The 20,828-nt window shown below is 48.5% G+C and overlaps 1 protein-coding gene and 1 non-coding gene across 4 annotated transcripts in view; both read right to left on the reverse strand.

The window, feature by feature from the left end:
- The window catches only part of LOC137424448 (tetraspanin-15-like), a 242,881-nt gene that overhangs the window by 206,892 nt on the left and 15,161 nt on the right, over positions 1-20,828 (reverse strand). The gene's annotated exons all lie outside the window — the stretch shown is intronic.
- On the reverse strand, positions 5,274-5,387 carry LOC137426333 (U5 spliceosomal RNA). Its single transcript, XR_010984291.2, has one exon. It is a non-coding gene; the product is annotated as a U5 spliceosomal RNA (small nuclear RNA).

A 20,828-nucleotide genomic window follows, 5' to 3' on the forward strand; every position in this document is an offset into this window, starting at 1 on the left:
GGTTTTTTTAGAATGGGGGTAACAGCAGCAATTTTGAGGGAAGGTGGGACGATGCCTGTAGACAGGGAGGAGTTTATTGTTGCAATGATAAGTGGAGAGAGAGCAGGGAGGGAGGCTTTGACAAAGCTGGAGGGGATGGGGTCAAGAGTGCAGGTGGCAGTTTTCATTCCTATGAGGAGTTCAGAGAGGTCAGTAGGAGAGATTGGGGAGAACCGAGACAGGGGATGGCAGGACAAGGGGGGGCAGGTGGTTGGAGGGGGAGCGGGTGCGGCGGTGGTCAAGCTGTTGTAGATGTTGTCAATTTTGCGTTGGAAGAAAGAGAGGAAGGAGATGCAGTTGTCTACTGTGAATGACTGGGTGGTGGTGTTCAGGGGGCGGAGGAGTTTGTTTATTGTCGAGAAGAGTGCTTTTGGGTTTCCGGAGCCAGAGTGGATAATTTGAGAGTAGTAGGCAGAGCGGGCGCGGGAGAGGGCATCTTTGTAGTGTTGTATGTGGTCCTTGTAGGCTTGGGAGTGAACTGTGAGACCCGTTTTATTGCGGAGTCTTTCAAGTTGGCGAGCACGAGTTTTCATCAGGTGGAGTTCAGGGGTAAACCAGGGAGCAGAATGGGTGAAAGAAACTGTTTTGGTTTTTACAGGCGCAAGCTGGTCAAGGCAGGAGGAGAGAGTGTGGTTGTAGTAGTCAGTGAGGTCGGAAGGGGTGTGGAGGTCAATGAAGGGAGAAGTGGACATTTTTTCAGAGAGGGTGGATGAGAATGAGGTAGGTGAAAGAGCGTTTAGCTTACGGAAGTTGATTGTGCGATAATGCCTTGGTGTTGGGGCGGGGATGTTGATGGTCAGAGTGATGGCTAAGTGGTCAGAGAGGGTGAGGTCGGAGCCATAGAGATGGTGCAAATTTAATCCAGTGGAGCAGACAAGGTCCAAAATGTGACCACGGATATGGGTAGGAAAGTCGACATGTTGAGTGAGGTTAAAGCAGGTGAGTAAATCAGTGAAGTCAGTGGTTATTGTGGAGTCAGTGGAGTCCATGTGGATATTGAAATCACCAAGGAGGAGGATTGAGGGGGAGAGGGAACATAGCTGGGTCAGAAAGTAGGAGAAGTCAGACAGGAATGATGGGTGTGGTTTGGGAGGGCGGTAGACGACAGCCATGACTGACTGTGACCAGAGAGTTTTAAAGCCAGGTGTTCAAATGATGGAGCAGATGAGATGGAGATGAGGTTGGTCTTGATGTCTTGACGGTGGATAACGGCAATTCCACCACCTCGGCCCTCCGAGCGTGGTTTAGTGACGTAGGAATATCCATTGGGTGTGGTGAGGTTGAGTGTGTAGTAGTCCAGAGGTTGTTGCCAGGTTTCGGTGAGACAGAGAAAGTTGGTGCACATATATACATATATATATACATATATACAGACTTGGCATTTAATATGGAATATTTTTTTTGTGGGGGTGAACTTACTTTTCAAGATGTCTTAGAACCAAAGGTTCATTGGAATTATGTTGAAATTATTCTAGATTTTGTTAATGTGACCTTTAAAAGAAACAAAAACCACATTTGACATTTCGAAACAAATAAATTGATCCTTGAAAGTGATGTAAACTGATATCGAACTCAATTCATGGACAGTACTGTCTTAAACTTCTGTACGTTTTCCAGAAGTATCTCTTTATTTTGCACATTAGGCAAAAAATGTTTTAACAAAAACAAAAGTTAAATTACGACTGGGATTACGGACAGTAAAATTACAGTTCAGTACTTCGTGTAACCCCCACGAGCATTCACGAGAGCACGTACAAGTTGAGGCATGCTGTTCACGAGATTTGCCAAGGTTTGGACAGGAATCGCTTGCCATGCAGTGACAATAGCCTGCTGTAATTCACGCACAGAGGTCGGCTGCTCGTCCAAGTGGTCGATTTGACGCGTTAATTCTGCCCACAAGTTCTCTATTGGATTCATATCCGGGGACATGGCAGGCCACTCCATATGCTCGAAAACCACGGTCAGCAAGAAAGTGTTGGATCATGCGAGCACGATGAGGCCGTGCATTGTCATCTTGGAAGACAAAGTTTCCTCGAAAGGCTGCACGAGCAAATGGAAGCAATGTTTCTTCCAGAATGGCCCTGTACTTGAACTGGTTCAGATTTCCATTCAGAACATCCAGGTCAGTTTTGCCCCCTGCATGAAAAGCAGCCCAAACGGTCACCCCACCACCTCCAGCTTGGACTCTTGGCACTATACAATCTTTGTTGAAGGCTTCATGCACTTGTCTGCACACTCAGACGCGGCCATCTTGACGATAGACCAGAAATCTAGACTCGTCACTGAAGATCACGTGATTCCAGTGTCCTGGCTGCCATTGACGGTGCTCTCTGGCCCACTGCAATCGGCGCTGGCGGTGTTGTCTGTTCAGGCGTGGCTTTCTCAGGGGACGCCTGGCACGATAGCCTGCTTGAACCAGTCGTTGGTTGACTAGCCTTCTGGATACAGGCACATTTGTCAGTTGCTGCCACTCAGCCCTAAGCCGATTAGCTGACTTGGTACGGCCATTGCGGACTAACCGGTGCAGCTGGAGATCATCCCTCCTTGTGGTTCTGCGGGGACGTCCTGGCCTCGGTATTGGAGTAGGGACACCCCTCTGAGCATTTCGTTTCAGGATCTTTGACACCTGACCTTGAGTGATGCCATACTGCCGAGCAATAGCACGCTGTTTCATGCCGTAATTTCGTAAAGCCACCACTCCATGACAAACAGCATTGTCGAGTTGACGGAACATCTCCAGAGGAAGCGGCAATAACTTTTGGAGACGTGCAGCAGTTGTTTTCCACTAATACAGAACGCAACAACCCTTGTATACCCGACTGTGAAGCTAATCATCAAATGCACCTGTCCGTATATTTTGCCACGCCACCTGTGATATAATCCTGTTGTTGACTTCTTGCTGCGACAGACAATCAGTGACATGGTTCTTTTCACAATTAAATCACCAAAGTGTAAAAGAAACTCACCAGATTGATATACTGAGTTCAGAAAGTAAACCCAAGTCAAGAAAAAAAAAAAATTCCATATTAAATGCCAAGTCTGTATATATACTGTATATATCAAGTGAATCGGTTGAAAATTGACGATTTATGTGACTGTGACTCTGTGATCTTTTGACCTATTTACCTCAAAAACAGGCTTCCAGCTTGAAACTACCTCTACTAGATGGTGAAGTTTCATTAAGATACGAGTAAAAATGTGACGTGTGGACAATTTACATATAAACAAACAAAAAGACGTCATGCAGAGCACAATACTTGCAAAATCCACCCCCACCCCCGAAAAAAGGTTGCAATTGATCCAGCAAATTGTCCATTTAATCAAGATCAAAATTCACAATCTTGATCAAAGCTCTTGTCAACAGGATGAAAATTGACGATTTTGGGTGATTGACCTCGAGTTGACCTTTGACCTCAAAAATAGTTCGTTTCCCAATTTAGTGACAATATACAAATGCTTTTCAATTTTCAAGTCAATTGAATTAAAAATGGCGATTTAGCAATTTGACCTCCAGATGACCTATGACGACCACAAAATCAATAGGCTTCTCAATTGTGATGACCTCTACAACTTGTTGAAGTTTCGTGAAGATCGGTTGAAAATAGTAACTGGTGGCGACTGACATACAGACAGACAGACAGACAGACAAACAGACAGACAGACAGGATAACGCACAAGACCAACCAATATACATGAAAAATCTTCGATTTTGCAAGTAACAAACAAGGAAGACATTGTGTAACTGTAGAGCACAATACTTGCGAAATCCTGAAAACAAATTTGACCTTTAAAATATTTGGTGATTGAATTATATGACCAAATATGCAAATCCTCTTCAAATTTAAAGTCAATTAGATGAAAATTGACCATTTTAGAATTTGACATGTATTGAACTCAAAAAATTATTTGTGGTTGAATTCAGTGACCTGTATGCAAATCCTCTTCAAATTTCAATTCAATCAAATAAAAATTGAGGATTTCAGAAATTCGACAATATTGTTGACCTTTGGCATTTTTTTTTTTTTTTCTTTTCATATACAAGATCGAGGCTCGTGTAAGAGCTAACATTAATCACAAAAAAAACGGACACACAAAACACAATAAAGGGAGCAGGAGACAAGATGGGGAGAGAGAGGGAAGCACACAAGTACAACAGCAGAGAACAGGGACATCGGGAGATCTGTGGGTGGGAGAGGGCTTGGGGGGAGGAGGCATGGGAAGGAGGGGGGGGGGAGGTTGGCAGAGGTATAAAACACATGGACACTAGGACTTCCAGGAAAGAAGTTGGTATTTCAAAAAAGTGGATGAATTAACGGTGGTAGAAAAGATCAAGGTTTTGGATGGGGGAAGATAAGAGATGGTGGTGAACAGCTGTTTTAAAGACCTGGAGGGAGGAGTGGGATTGAAGAGAGTGGGGGAGTTTTCTCCATAGGTGGGAGAAAAGAGGAATGAAGGAGTGAAGGTGAGCAGAGAGTCTTGATTTTGGAAATTTCACCAGAAGAGGGTTGCTGGCAGATCTTGTGCGACCTGTAGGAATATTTGGGGGACAGAGCACAGATAAAGCTGGGGGAGATAGTCCGGATAGGAGTCGGTAGAAGACAGAAAGACCACCTACCTGCCTGTGGTGCGGTGAGTGGCCTATGTTGACCTTTTCACCTTAAAATCAATAGGCTTCTTCATTATGACCAACTGTGCCGTTTGGTGAAGTTTTGTGAGAAATCGGTTTAAAATTGAGATCTGTAGGCAACTGACATACAAACAGACAAACAAACAGAACAAGCATTCTCTGGGTATTGCGCTGCAACACATGTCCCCTACCGGGAGTCTGTTGTCCGGAAAACTGTTGGGGAAATTACCAACGTTCAAAGTGCCATAACTTTGTCAAAAATGATCGAAACGTCGTGAAGTTCGAACTTGATCTGTAACTTATCACGAGGAAACCATGTACAAAGTTTGAAATCATTAGCATTAAGAGTTTAGGAAAAAAGTCCGGAAAGCTGTTGTTTGCGTGACGGACTGACAGACGGACAGACTGACAGACGGAGGGACGGAGGGCAAACCTAGAGTCCCCTCCGGTGTACACCGGTAGGGGACTAATAACAGACCAGACCAACCAACCAATAAACTTGAAAATGTTCAATTTCGCAAGTAACAGACATGGGGTGAATACAGACATAACCTCTGTCCATCTTGGTGGGGAGATGATAAAATTGTTCTTTTTTTATTTAAATACCGCCCCATATAAATACAGGGCATCAAAAAATACTCGGACTCGTAGATGTTCCTCTCCACGGAAATCTTTAGTAAAAGGCGAAACATTTATACGAATTGAAGAGAAACCAGAGTATAAATCGGTCTGCTTTGTCTCATCATTTTATGCAGAAATAACACATTGAAGGAGCTGGGGCTCCCACGTCGATCGGAAGAATGGACGCGACAAAAAGCTGGAATTCATCCGAGTTGCTTTAATCAAATCAAACACTCAGGCACTCTGAAAACCCGTTTATCGGGCAGCAATATATTGTTGCGGATATGGGACTTGGCCTCAATATCCGCTTGTAAATACTCCCCTATTTCCCCAATACTCCCCAACTATCCCCAATCCCCCATTCCCTAGTCCCATTGCCTGTAAATAACACTCTGTAGAACCGACCTTCCCCTCTTTCCCCCATTAAATGTCGTGCCCAGGTCCACCGCATCTCACGTAGACAACTTTCGGACATCTTGCTAGTTATTCTTAGTCTATGTCAGTTAAGGACTCGTTTCCATTAATTCTGACTTCGTTGCACCAGAATGTGATTATATGGCACCAGTAGTGAGTTTAGGACCTTCCCATACCTCCTCCCATCTTCTTCCCCAAACAACAACTACAACAACAACTACAACAACAACTACAACAACAACAACAACTACAACAACGGCGCGCGCGGGGAGTGTGCGTCCTCACTCCGGCTCAGTTAGCCGCCATTACCCATGCGCTCCACGGGGTTACCACGAAGGGGCTGGCTGTCAGCTCCTCGTCAAGGGCGGAGCCTGGTAACCCCCCCCGCACCCAATAAGAAGGGCGGACCGATTCCATCTGGGGCGGAGCTAACGAGCCGAGGGCGTGTCACTCCCCGCCGGATATACGCAGCGACTTACCGGATGTGACGAGAGATGCGCCCCCAGCTTGGAGAAAGAGAAGTCACTACCTCCGAGCGCTGAGAGACCTCCTGCATCTTTTGGGCCGCGCTATCCTGTCCCTGAGCACAAGGTGCACCTTGTGCTGGCCATCGAAGACCCGCTTTCCTTGCCATCAATCCCCGTGTGAGTCAGTTTTTGTCCTGTTTATCTGTCGTCTGTCGGGGCTATTATAAGACCGTGTTTAAGTGCCTACCTTCCTATGTTGTACCTCTCATCGTTGTAATCTGACCTTCCGCCATAATATAACCTCCTCCGGAGGTCTTGAGAACTGAACCCTTGGTGTCGTGTCATTTTAATCCCAGCCGTTGTGTCCTTTTCCTTCATTGATCTAGCGTAGCGCGACTCGGCAACGTTCGAGTATAATCGGGTAACTTGTGCGGACACGGCGGCCATTCCGCTCGGCCCACCATAACATCAAAGTCGTGTCTGTAACAATATATACCAATTATCCCGGAGCGTTTGCCCAGGCCCGGCGCCAGGGGGCGTGGCCCAGCGTCCTGGCTGCGGCCTGGCAAGTTGAGGGCGAGCCTGCCCGGGCGTCCTGGACGAGCCCGGCATGGTGATCGCTCCGCGTCCTTGATAGGTGCAAGGCGATTGTGAAAACCCAGCGGCAGCCGCTACACACGTCCCCCCAGAATCGACTTGCACCGGCAGGGTCAATTTGAGGGGGGTCCTGATGACCCGGCCGAAGCGACCCCTGGCGGGTCGTGGGAGGGGGTCCGGTGAGGTGGTGGGCGGTCGAGTGGGGGGCACCGTGGACGGGGGGCGGCCTCGCCGCGGCGGAAGGGCCACCCGTGGTGGGTGGTCGACGTCCACGTGCGCCGGCTTGAGGCGGTCCACCGCAATCCGGTCCGACCTGCCGCCGATGTCGATGACGAACGACTTGTCGTCCCGTCGCAGCACCCGGAAGGGCCCGTCGTACGGCGGCTGGAGTGGCCACCGATGTGCGTCGTGACGCACAAAAACATACTCCGCTGTGCAGAGTGCTGGGGGGACGTAGGACTGGGGGTCACCGTGGCGGGATGTTGGCACGGGGGCAAACCGTCGGGCGGCCTCCTGGAGGTCCGAGCGCTGGTGAGCTGCGGACCAGGGACTGGTAGCGTCGGGCACGAATTCGCCCGGGACGCGTAGCGCCTGGCCATAGACAAGCTCGGCGGTGGATGCCTGGAGGTCCTCCTTGGGGGCCGTGCGAAGGCCCAAAAGGACCCACGGCAGCCGGTCGGCCCAACCGCCGTCTTGAAGGCCGGCCATGAGCGCGGCCTTCATGGAGCGGTGGAATCGCTCGCACAATCCGTTTGCTTGGGGGTGGTAGGCCGTAGTACGGTGGAGCTTGACCCCCAGGTTGCGGGCGACCGCGCCCCACAGCTCGGAGGTGAACTGTGGTCCGCGGTCTGATGAGATGTCCGCCGGTGCGCCTAAGCGGGCGACCCAGGTGGCGATGAAAGCCTGCGCCACGTCGGCGGTGGTGGTGGAGACGAGGGGAACGGCCTCCGGCCACCTGGTGGTCCTGTCCACCATGGTGAGCAGGTGTGTGAACCCCCGTGACGGGGGGAGGGGGCCCACCAGATCCACGTTGACGTGGTCGAAACGTCGTTCGGGCACGGTGAAAGGTGCCAGCGGGGCCTGGGTGTGTCGGTGGACCTTGGCCCGTTGGCAGGCCGTGCAGGTGCTGGTCCAATCGCGGACGTCCCGACGAAGGCCGTGCCAGACGAAACGCGCCGACACCAGCTTCTGGGAAGCTTTCCGGCCCGGGTGGGAAAGGCCGTGGAGGGAGGCGAAGATGCGGCGTTGCCAGGTGACGGGCACGATGGGGCGAGGCTGGCCTTGGGAGACGTCGCAGAGCAGGACAGTGTCCGCGCAGGGGATGTCGGCCAGGCGGAGGCCCGTGTCCGCCGCCCGGAGGGCTTGCACCGTGGTGTCGGTGGTTTGGTCCGCCGCCATAAGCGCAAAATCCACGCCCAGGTGGACCGCGTTCGCGCTGGCCCGGGAAAGACAGTCGGCCACGGCGTTGTTTTTGCCGGCGACGTGCCGGATGTCCGTGGTAAACTCCGACACGGCGGAGAGGTGGCGCTGTTGGCGGGCCGACCATGGCTCCGTGACCTTGGCCATGGCGTAAACCAACGGCTTGTGGTCGACGAACGCCGTGAAAGGTCGGCCCTCCAGGAGGTGGCGGAAATGGCGGACGGCCAGGTGTAGACCGAGGAGCTCCCGGTCAAACGTGCTGTATTTGAGCTCGTTCGGCCGGAGCTGCCGGCTGAAAAAAGCGAGTGGCTGCCAAACCCCGTTCACCCATTGCTCATGTACGGCGCCCACCGCGTAGTCGGAGGCATCCGTGGTGAGGGCGATGGGAGCGTTGAGCACCGGGTGAGCGAGCAGTGTTGCGTCGGCGAGGGCCCGCTTTGAGCGTTGGAAGGCCGCGTCCATTGCTGCGGACCAGGCGATGTCGTGCTTGGCCGGCTTGCCCCGGAGGGCTTCGTAGAGGGGCCGCATGAGTTGAGCAGCGCGGGGCACGAAGCGGTGATAAAAATTCACCATTCCCAGGAATTCCTGCAGGGCCTTTATGGTGCGGGGACGCGGGAACGTGGTGATGGCCTCGACCTTGGTTGGCAGCGGCACGGCCCCGTTCTTGGTGATGTGGTGGCCCAAAAAATCAACGGCCGTCGTGCCGAAGTGGCATTTGGCCGGGTTGACGATGAGGCCGTGCTCGCTGAGGCGCCCGAACAGTGTTCGGAGGTGGAGGAGGTGCCCGGCCCGGGACGTGCTGGCGACGAGGATGTCGTCCAGGTAAACGAAAAGGAACGGCAGGTCACGCAGCACGCCGTCCATCAAGCGCTGGAACGCCTGAGCCGCGTTCTTGAGACCAAACGGCATCCGCAAGAATTCGAATAAGCCGAACGGCGTGATGACTGCCGTTTTAGGGACATCGGCCGCCCTGACAGGTACCTGGTGATATCCCCGTATGAGATCAATTTTCGAAAAAATGACCCGTCCCGCCAGACGGGCGGAGAAGTCTTGGATATGCGGGATCGGGTACCTGTCGGGGGTGGTAGCATCATTGAGACGGCGGTAGTCGCCACACGGGCGCCATCCACCCCCCGGCTTTGGCACGATGTGCAGTGGCGAGGCCCACGCGCTATCGGAGCGCCGCACGATGCCGAGGTGCTCCAACGCGTCGAATTCGGCCTTCGCTACGGCGAGCTTGGCTGGGTCGAGGCGGCGGGCCCTGGCGTAGACCGGCGGGCCCGTGGTTGGTATGTGGTGCTCGATCCCATGCCGTACCGCGACGGCCGAAAACGTCGGCCGCGTGAGGGCCGGGAACTCCGTGAGCAGGCGAGCAAACTCGTTCGCCGCCGGGACGGTGCATGCCAGCTCGGTCGGCGCGGAGCTGCTCAATGTGCATACCAGGGAGCTGAAGGTTTCGGCGTTGATTAAACGACGCCGTTGGACGTCCACCAGCAGTCCGTGTGCGCAGAGGAAGTCGGCGCCTCGCAGAGCCATGGGCACGTTTGCGGTTACAAACGTCCAAGCAAAGCGTTGGCCGCCGAAGCAGAGGGTGACGTTGCGCGGGCCGAAGGTGCGGATGGTCGATCCGTTGGCCGCAACCAAGGAGGGGCCGCAAACCGCGGATTGCCTGTCCTGGTCAGAGGCGGGTATGACGCTCAGTTGGGCGCCGGTGTCGCACAGGAAGCGCCGTCCGGACGCTTTATCCGTGATGAACAGTAAGTTGCCCGTGTGGCCGGCGCTCATGGCTGGTAATGAACGCCGGCTCGGCCGTTTCCCGGCCTGCCGAAGGTGCACGGGGGTCGGCATGTCCGGGCCTTCTGTCCGAACCTGGCATGATAGTAACACCACGCTTGGTCAGGTGGAGGCCCCGGTCGTCGTGCTGGAGGTGGTCGGCTCGGTGTAGCGGCCGCCAATTGCGTCGGCAGTTCGGCCGTCGACCGTGCCGGGTGCTCGGGCGCCATGGGTGTTGCGTCGGACGGCGGTGGGTCCCATGTCGCCGCTGCGATGCGCTGTCCTGCGGCGGAGATCTTGTCGGCTTCTCTGGCAAGGGCCCGGGGATCTGTGATCGTCGTGCTTGCCAGGGCGAGGCGTACCGGGTTAGGCAGCTGACGGAGGAACAGCTCCCGGAACAGGAATGCCGGAGAGTGCTCGCCGAGCAGTGAAAGCATGTAGTCCATTCGCTCGGAAGGGCGCATGTCGCCGAGCTCAGGCAGTTCGAGCAGGCGCCGTGCGCGTTCCGCCGATGGGAGGGCGAAAGCATCGAGGAGAAGCTTCTTAATCGCGCCGTATTTGTCAGCGGCTGGCGGGCTCTCGAGGAGGCTCAGGGCGCGGGCCGCGGTAGCCGAACCGAGCGCAGCTACCACATGGTGGAAGCGGGTGTCGTCGGCCGTGATGCCTCGCAGGGCGAACAGGGACTCCGCCTGTGCGAACCAAACCGCCGCGTGAGCCTCCCAGAAGGTAGGCAGTTTAAGGGCGACTGCCGTGTCCATGTCGATAGGTCACCAATGAAGGAGCTGGGGCTCCCACGTCGATCGGAAGAATGGACGCGACAAAAAGCTGGAATTCATCCGAGTTGCTTTAATCAAATCAAACACTCAGGCACTCTGAAAACCCGTTTATCGGGCAGCAATATATATACCAATTATCCCGGAGCGTTTGCCCAGGCCCGGCGCCAGGGGGCGTGGCCCAGCGTCCTGGCTGCGGCCTGGCAAGTTGAGGGCGAGCCTGCCCGGGCATGCCCGGGCATGCCCGGGCGTCCCGACCGAGGCCTGGCAAGTTGAGCGCGGGCCTGCCCGGGCGTCCTGGACGAGCCCGGCATGGTGATCGCTCCGCGTCCTTGATAGGTGCAAGGCGATTGTGAAAACCCAGCGGCAGCCGCTACAACATTGACATTGATGGTGTTTGTACAATCAGCCCAGATTGATGTTTTTATTTATTTTCTCATTTCTAATATCATAACATATGATGATTCTTCAGTATTTTATACATTGAAGTTTAAGTTCTCTTCATTTCACGATTTATTTTTAAAATGAATCATTCCCTCATTTATATTCAAGTCAACCAGCCAATCACAACACACCGTCATGACGTCATTTCAATAAACCTTGGCTCGAGTTCCTTAAAATTCCAGAAGGAAGTAATTCTTCCCAACACATCACGATTTTAATATAGTAATTTAATTATGCAATCTCTTCTCTTTGAATGCTCTTCATTAAAGTTATCTTTGCATCAGAAGTAGACCCAGTGACGTAATGGTTTGAATAGCGGTTCTTGCACTTCATTCATACTTCAATATGAATGAGTGTTTCAAATACAGTACCGGTACTCACAATTTACCACTTTGGCTCCTACCAAGTTGCTACATTCCCCCCAGCCTACCCTTATATACCTTGGGGTAGTTATATGACATAATTTGGATCAAACATGTCTTCATTACTGTAAATATACTGATGAACAATATAATTATTAAATGACTAAAATATATTCGTTAAAATAGGAATAAATGAGATTAATAGAAAAAAAGAATGAATGATTTTAAGGTTCACCTTACACTGGAAGTCCCACCACGATTTATTCTCGATTCTGACTCCGAGACCCTGGTCATTGAGAAACTTGTGGGTGCCAGCCTGGCATCTTTGGGCATTTTGACAAAAGAAATACCTCTTTCCATGGCAAACACACATTCATTGCGTATTTTAGAAATTTGGATAACTCTAGAGTGCAGACCTAAAATTGTACAAACATATTCCAAGTATCCATTCATAAGCTCTTTGATATGGGCTATCCAAGAGACAGATATCCAAGATAATTTGAGTTCAAGGTCATTGAGAAAAAGTCAAGGTCAAGTGAATTTTTTTTTCACAGTTTCTGCATAGAATATACTTTGAAAACCTTCTTTTTTTTTTTTTTTACCAGTTTGACATTCATAAGATATCTTTTTTTTTTTTTTTTCTCTGATGTACCTGCATCCTATTTTTTTGTCATCACTGTGTTCACTTCATTCATTCTCAGCAACTTCATTCATAGAAAAAGAAAAGTTTCCCCAATGAACCAATGTTCAGTTGCCATAGTAACGTACTGGGTGGGTCGTTCGTGTGCAGCCACCCGGCTGCTGGTTGCATCATTTTTCTGTGGGCACGTCTGCCGCTGATACATCAACCAAACTGACCAAACCAGTTATCTGGTACTCATTTTGCTGATCTCAGAAGGATGACAGGCTGAGTCAACCCCACCTGGCGTTAATTCAATGAGATTCGAACTCGGGACCTTAGGATCCCAAACCCGCCGCCCTAACCATTAGGCCAACAACAGGTGATAGTAACATACATTAATATCACAAAACATTTCCAAAGTGTACCCATTGTTCAAGTTCATCTATTCATGGTACTTCATAGAATAATGTACTTCATGTATGTAGTTCAAAGTAAATGAAATTTATCCAAGGTCACTGATCAAGGTCAAATGTAGTCAAGGTCAAATTTAGTCAAGATCACTGATCAAAGTCAAATTTAGCCAAGGTCACTGATCAAGGTCAAATTTAGTCAAGGTCAAATTTAGCCAAGGTCACTGATAAGTCAAATTTAGTCAAGGTCACTGATCAAGATCACATTTAGTCAAGGTCACTGATCAAAGTCAAATTTAGCCAAGGTCACTGATCAATGTGAAATTTAGCCAAGGTCACTGATCAAGGTCAAATTTAGCCAAAGTTACCGATAAAGGTTACAGCAAAAAATCATAGATGACAACATGTCTACAACTCACTTGCACAAAGAGATGAAGGCTCGTATCACTGAAGATGCCACAGACAGAAAATTTGAAATTAGAAGGATAAATTGATCCTCTGAATCCTGTCAGTCACCCAACGGAGGGTATAGTCCAAGATAGTGGAGGGTATAGTTCACGGGCTCCTACCGAACGACCGGTCCTGAGGCCACCAGTCATGGATAACTCCCTGGTCCGACAGGTTGCCAATCATCCATGAATGCCAAATAGTGGACCAAATCTCCCAAGGTCCTCCGTCTGACACCGTTTACCTGGGGGTCACATGGCTTATCTAACCGGGGATCATGCCATCGATACATACTGATCTTTATCTTATTTAATAAGATGCAGCCAGACTAATCGTGAATGATAATAAGAGTACATACCAGCTACATGGTGGAACCAAATGGGTGGGGAAGAACGTCCCGGCTAACGCTATGCTAGACCGATGGAGGAAAATATATCACAGGTAGATTGAAAGAACACATGCAAGAGGGTTTTATTATTTTTTAAAAAAAGGGGTGTGGAAAGTTTTGTGGAAAATTCATACAATCAAGGTTTATTCACAAAGTACAGCAGGGCAAAGACATTTATTTGTGTGGTGTGACAAAAGACAACAACAATGGGGTAAATTTGTGTGGTGCGGCAATGTACAAAAGCAAAAAGAGACAGTGCTGATCCTACCCGTCTATACACCCCTTATACAATATTACCTATTCAACATAACATTGACGCCATATCAGACTCCCACCTGAGAAAAAGGTGGAGAGGTTTCAGGAAGAAAAATCAGGGCGAGGCTTTGGATAACCACGTGGCTCATCGAGCAAGGACGGATGAGTGTCGCTTCCCTGCGCAAGGGGAAAGGGTAATGGGGAGTAGATTCCAGTGCTCTCTTGGATTAAACTGTTCTCCAGGCCCACTCTGATGCTCCTTTCCGTTCCCCTGACAGATAGAACGCCGCAGGTTGACACCTCCAGTGAACAGCTCTGACAAAACACAATGGAAATCGAAGACCAGACTGGATGATAGCCATCAGACCCTGAACGATGTCGTCTCCGTCCTGTCTTGTACCGTCTTCTTCTGTCCTGGATTGAACTTGAACTGCCAGATTCTGTCTGATTCTGTCTGCTTACTGTGTATTATCTAGACCGATTTGCTGTTCCACCCTATATGCATCTGAGGAGGGGTGGAGTCTGGCGGGGGTCAAGGGTGATGCCCCGCCCTTTCCAGGCATGGTTTCCGGGAACAAAAGTCAGGCGCCACACTCCATGGTCCCGGCGCGGCATGTCCATTGGCTCAGATGAGCCTTCGTGTGACGTCACCCTCTCCGCGAGTTTGTCGGTCTGATTTTTGTCCTCATTCATTTTCGGGATGTGCCACGGGCCTCAGGTCCTGAATTATCTAACACTGGGTGACTTGAATTGCTCCCAGTTTGCTGCCTGAACGACTGGTAATGGCCCAGATGGCATGATGGACAACTGAAGGGTCGTCGCTGAGAGGATGGAAAATGGAAAAGTTTGGGCAGGTTTGCGCTAACCGGCAGCAAGTCTTGTTGGCAAGTGGCTTGCTCATCAAACAACAAGACCTAGTGAATGCTCAGGAAGAGGCCAATGTGACGACTCATCTGTCAGTGTCCATTGCAGAGACAGTGCTCCTCTGCCTTTACAAGAGAATACAACTGAAACGCTCGCTGACGTTGGAACCGACTTCTAGACAGAGGAAAAGCATTGACATCAGAGCATCAGCTGAGACTCACAAGGATATCATTACCTCCGCCACCAAAGGTGGATGGAGGATGTTTTCACCCTGTCTGTTTGTGAACAAGATATTTCAAAAAGTTGTGGACGGGTTCGGACGAAATTTGGCAGAGAGGTCGCGTATGTGACAAGGACGAAACGATTAGATTTTGGTGAAGATCTGGATCCGGCTACTATAATTTTTTAAGTAATTCTTCACCATTGCACGATAGGGCCAAAGCCGACATATAGCAGAATATCTCAAAAAGTTATGGACGGATTTGGACGAAACTTGGTGGAGAGGTTGGGTGTGTGACAAGGACTAATCTATTCGATGTTGGTGAAGATCTGAATATAGATTCGGATACGATAATTATTTAATTTAAGTGATTCTTCACCATTGAGAGATCGGGCGAAAAGCGATATATATATATATATATAACATGATTTTTTTTAAAGGTTATGGACGAGTTATGAATAAACTTTGTGGACGAGTTGGTTAGGTGACAAGAACAAGCCGATTAGAATTTGGTTTAGGTCCGAATCCAGCTCCGGCCCATCAGTGGGATACAAAACAAACTGTTCAGCCTGGCGGAGGTATGTGCTCTACCGAGTGCCATTCTAGTTCATGATGTCTTGGCTGCCCACTCTCTATACGGATGTGACACTGTCGCACAATGCTGGGGGTATTGGGAAGGTCAAGTTGAAAGTGTTTCAGGCACGCCAAAAGCTACCAGCACAAGGTAATACCTCAGCTGACCTCACAAATATTGTGAAGGAATCCACTTCATTCATACAGTCATGTTCAAAAATATTGGCGCCCTTGCACTTTTTTCAAATAACTCACAATTTTCTCTAAAAATAAGTTGAAATTGACAAAAGTATTTGGTCGACACAATTCTTTATTTCACTGTTAATATTACAGAACCTTTTAGGCTCCGGGCCAGGTATGGTCCATCTGCACCCCCCCCCCCCCCCCCCCCCCACAACTCTCCGACCCTGGGTTTTTCTGAACCATTGGGGTGTCCTGGGGTGGAAATCAACTGGTAACAGTAAATAAACTTGGACTCACTACCCATTTGGTACCTATATTGGATGGTACCCTCAAAACAGCATATTTTTAAATCCGCGTTGCGCCATATTCGACACACGTGTTCTTTTGGTATTTGTGCCTGCTAATATTAACTCAGAATAAAAAGTTATATACCAAAAGAAAGCTGTTCATCTACTGATCATCATAGAATATTGACACATTACTTATAATGGTACCTTAATGGTCATAACTAGTGCTGAATAGCAGTACCCCACTTTAACGTAACATAATTCGGTATCGACCGTACTATTTCATCTTACACACATAATATGAACACATTACACCTGATATGCTTACATATATATTTTATTGGCTTTGCATGTCTCATGAAGGTTTCCTCCATTGTCTTGTCAACAGCACAGCGATTCCCAGGGATAAAGGAGCGAGCAACACTGATTGCTCCTCGTCGAATGAGGGTCAAAGCTCCCGGGTGCGAGCTATCTACGTTGGCTAAGAAGATGGAGAAATACGACAAATACCTGGCGTAGTTTTGGCCACCGAAGCTGAAGAAGAGGGGAGTCATACCGTTGATGGACGCAACATACAAGACAAAGTTGTTAGTCTTTACAGCTTCAAGGAGTGAGAGGACTAGACGTACATGGTCCATGTACGACACCCAGAGCTCAGCAGTTTTCCCCAATCGTCCCTTTGCTACACTCTGTCGAAATGTATCATAGTTATCTATGACCTTCATGATGAGTTCATCTGTCGAGACAGCTTCTAAGGTCATTTGACTGGGGGATTCAACAAGATCTTGCAGTCTTCTAGTTGAGTCGTCAGGGAGGGACGCGAACAGGTCATCAGCATTAGTTTCGTTGAGGTATTCCGCCAAGAGAAGCCTCTCCAAGCATTCCAGCATAAGTTTATGACAGTGTAACGCTCTGTCATAATTCTTTCCCGACATCACACCTGTGATAGATCCACTACCGATCAATCCTGCTTCCAGGAGGATATCTGACAGACCAGACCCAGCCATCTTCTTACCCATCATTTTCATGTAAGCACAAACAAGGTGGAAGGTGCCTATTAGAATGATGTGACTTTCGTACTTGTCGGGGGAGTTCCATACTAGGGGGAATGCCTTCATGCATACCCCCAAATCGAATGTGGTAATGACATAAGGCTGGCCAACTTCTCTGGTGGCCTCTTCAGCAGCACGCAAGCATTCCTGGACAGTTTTGTACTCGGTAATTGGTTGATTGATGACGGGATAGTAGTCTATCGTTGTGAGCTTCTTTGGTATTTCACCTGTCTCTGAGATGAAACCGGTCCAACCAGGAACTTGTTGTTGTGTTTCTGCCTTGAGACGGATCATGATCCATAGAGTCTGGAGTTTGGTCGATGTTCCTCTTTCTCCTACAGATCCTGGATATTGAAGCTGTTTTACTTGAAGTTTCGGGCTTTGTCTTTTGGTCACATAGCAGTCAGGTAATATGGTTGCTTCCGTCAACTGCAGAGAACGCCGTTTGGTCCTAACTTGAGTTGGCCTTGCTGGACCAGATGCGGCATGATCATCACTGACTTCTTGCATCATGATCCCGTGTGCTGTATGAACAGAACCTTTTCCTGTCAGATCATTCACCAATGAGTCGAAATTGTCAAACTCCGAGTGGAAGACAGACGGCTCTCGTGGTGACCTGATGATTTGGTTGGAGAGTTGTGTCGATGACTTCATCACTGATTCGGCCAGTGCAGTCTCCAATTCAAGTGAAAATGAATAACTCTCACAGTGTCCCATTCTATTAAGAAGGGTTATGAGCTTTTCACTTCTGTATAGATGTCTCAGGGACGTGCACATGATGATGTGTTTTGGAAGCTTCCAAGAGCCTTTGGTGGCAGCGCGACAGATATCTTGGCCGATTGATTGAACTAATCGCTGGCTTCGTTGTGACCTTGCTGATGTTGTTCCAGTTATGATGTAGCATAGCAGCTTCTTGAGTGAATCTGGTATAACATCGTCCATTTGTTGGAGATCAGAAGGACTTGGTGGCCATTTCAGTTCTGGGGCATTCGAGAAATCATCCAGAATTGACAGTCGTAAATGGCTACCTGCACTCTCAATCATATCTCTTGATCCCAATTTGAAGGCTTGTTTCACTGCTGTCTGGACGTCAATTGCAGTGCTGAATATTATGTAGGACTTTCCCAGATCACAGAATGATAGTCTCTCCCTGAAAGGCTCGTGGTTTTCAAGCTTCAGTTTTAGTTTGCTGGCTCGGTAGTCAGGATTCGCATATTTGCTGGTTTGCAGGTTAATGACATACATTTGCCTCAGGTCGGATAGTTTCATTATCTTCTTGGCCATTAACACATCCCTTTCAATGGCATCACATACCACATCGAATGCCTGTCTGTGGGCTTCTTCTAATTCTCCTTGATGGTGCTGTGCCTCTTCGTCAGTACTGCGCCATTTCTCTGGCTTTTGCATATACTTCATACGGCAAGTTTTGTGGAACTTTGCCTCAGAGGCAAAAAGATCATGGCCTCGGATCCTCATTAAGAGCGTTTCATCTTGCTTCATTTCAGCCATCTCCAGTACCGTCTTCCAGCCTTCATACTCGAACTGGCTCATCCCCTGGGTAGTCCAACTGCCATGCACTTTCACTTTTTTACGACTTTCCGAAGAACAGAAGATACAGTCTGGCTTAAATATGATCTTGTCACCAGAACTAGTACGGGCCATCCGCTGAGTTGTGGCACCAGTTGTTTCAGATGTACCTGTAGTAGGAGGGTTCAGTCTGTCTAAGTTCATCGTGAAACGCTTGTAACACTCCCAGTGGAAACCATGGTGTTCGGCCAGAGATTCAGGGACCAAATCACATGTGTCCTTCATCATATGCGGAGACTGTGGGGGTTGTGCAAGGCGTCTTTCTTTGACCTCCTGCAGCTTGGCCAATTTCTTCTCAGAATTTTTGAGTCCAGATAACAAGTGCAACTCTCCATAGCTCAGTCCCTTTACATGAGTTATGCACACAATGGGTGGTTGTTCACTCTCACGTGTACGTTTCGCTCGCGCCGGATGTTCCATATTAGCGTTGTTGCTTCACCTGCAAAACACATCAAAATATTGGTAAGTACCAAGCTGAATAATTATTATAAATTGCATCTTAATTATAAAAAATATCTTATATTGCATACTTAACTATGTAAAAAAAGGTGTTTAACTTAACTAATTGACTCGTTCTGTCGCTGTAAGAGACACTTAAATAACATAATTGTACAATCTGATGATCTCAATTTACGCAGGATACAAACATGGAAGGATCTGCATGCCATTTTCGTCAAAATTCCTGCAATAAACTACAGTGATACATCAATACAACAATATATTAAGTAACACATATTAACAATACATAGATTTTGTCATGTGTCCAACATATATGTACATGATATACGTGGCAGCATTTGTAAATTGACAAATGCAGCATCGCCTACAATATCACCCCATACCGGTAGTATCTTTGACACGCTGTATAAAAAAGAGAATTGAAGCTACGGGGATGTATCTGGTATCAAATTAAAGCTGATATACAGGAGAAAGCCAATAAAATATATATGTAAGCATATCAGGTGTAATGTGTTCATATTATGTGTGTAAGATGAAATAGTACGGTCGATACCGAATTATGTTACGTTAAAGTGGGGTACTGCTATTCAGCACTAGTTATGACCATTAAGGTACCATTATAAGTAATGTGTCAATATTCTATGATGATCAGTAGATGAACAGCTTTCTTTTGGTATATAACTTTTTATTCTGAGTTAATATTAGCAGGCACAAATACCAAAAGAACACGTGTGTCGAATATGGCGCAACGCGGATTTAAAAATATGCTGTTTTGAGGGTACCATCCAATATAGGTACCAAATGGGTAGTGAGTCCAAGTTTATTTACTGTTACCAGTTGATTTCCACCCCAGGACACCCCAATGGTTCAGAAAAACCCAGGGTCGGAGAGTTGTGGGGGGGGGGGGGGGGTGCAGATGGACCATACCTGGCCCGGAGCCTATTTGTTTTTGATTCAGAACTTAATATATCCTTTTAAATCAGAAAACAAGAGGAAATGGCATTGACAAAATTATTCACACCTTAGACTTCATATTTGGTAGCACAACCTTTGGACAAGACAACTGCAGTCAAGCGCTTCCTATAGCCATGAATGTCGAATGAGCTTCCTACACCTCGCTACTGGCAGTTTGGCCCACTCTTCTTGTGCAAACTGCTCCTGTTCTCCCAGATTTGAACGGTGCCTTCTCCCAACAACTGTTTTCAGATCTCCCCACAGGTGTTCAATGGGATTACAGCGTTTTATCTTGAACCATTCCTGGGTGCTTTTTAAAGTGTGTTTGGGGTCATCTTCCTGCTGCAAGACCGATGACCTTTGACGGAGACCCAGCTTTCTGACAATGGGTTTAACATTGCACTCCAAAATGCCTTGGTAATCTCCTGATTTCATGATGCCATGCACACATTCAAGGCACCCAGTGCCAGAGGCAGCACAGCAACCCCAAATCATCACTGAACCTCCTCCATATTTGACTGTAGGGAAGGTGTTCTTTTCTTTGAAGGCTTCATTTTGTTTTCTGTAAACATAGAGATGATGTGCTTTAGCGAAAAACTCTAATTTGGTCTCATCTGTCCACAGGACATTCTTTCAGAAGGATTTTGGCTTGTTCAGGTGTGTTTTGGGTCTCTCTCTCAGCAGTGGGGTCCTCCTGGGTCTCCTACCATAGAACCCCATTTCATTGTGTTGGCAACGGATGGTGCGAGTTGAAACTGTCGTACCTTGTGTCTGAAGGTCAGCTTGAATCTGTTTGGCAGTTGATCGAGGTGCTTTCTCCACCATTCGCACAATCCTTCACTACAATCTTCGATCAAGTTTTCTCTTGTGGCCACAGTCAGGGAGGTTGGCTACAGTGTCATGGGCCTTAAACCTCCTGATAACATTGCATATGGTGGACATAGGAACATCAAGGTCTCTGGAGATGGACTTGTCACCTTAAGATTGTCCA

Source organism: Myxine glutinosa, chromosome 4 (genome assembly GCF_964187855.1).
Source record: "Myxine glutinosa chromosome 4, kmMyxGlut1.1, whole genome shotgun sequence".
Taxonomy (NCBI): Eukaryota; Metazoa; Chordata; class Myxini; order Myxiniformes; family Myxinidae; genus Myxine; species Myxine glutinosa.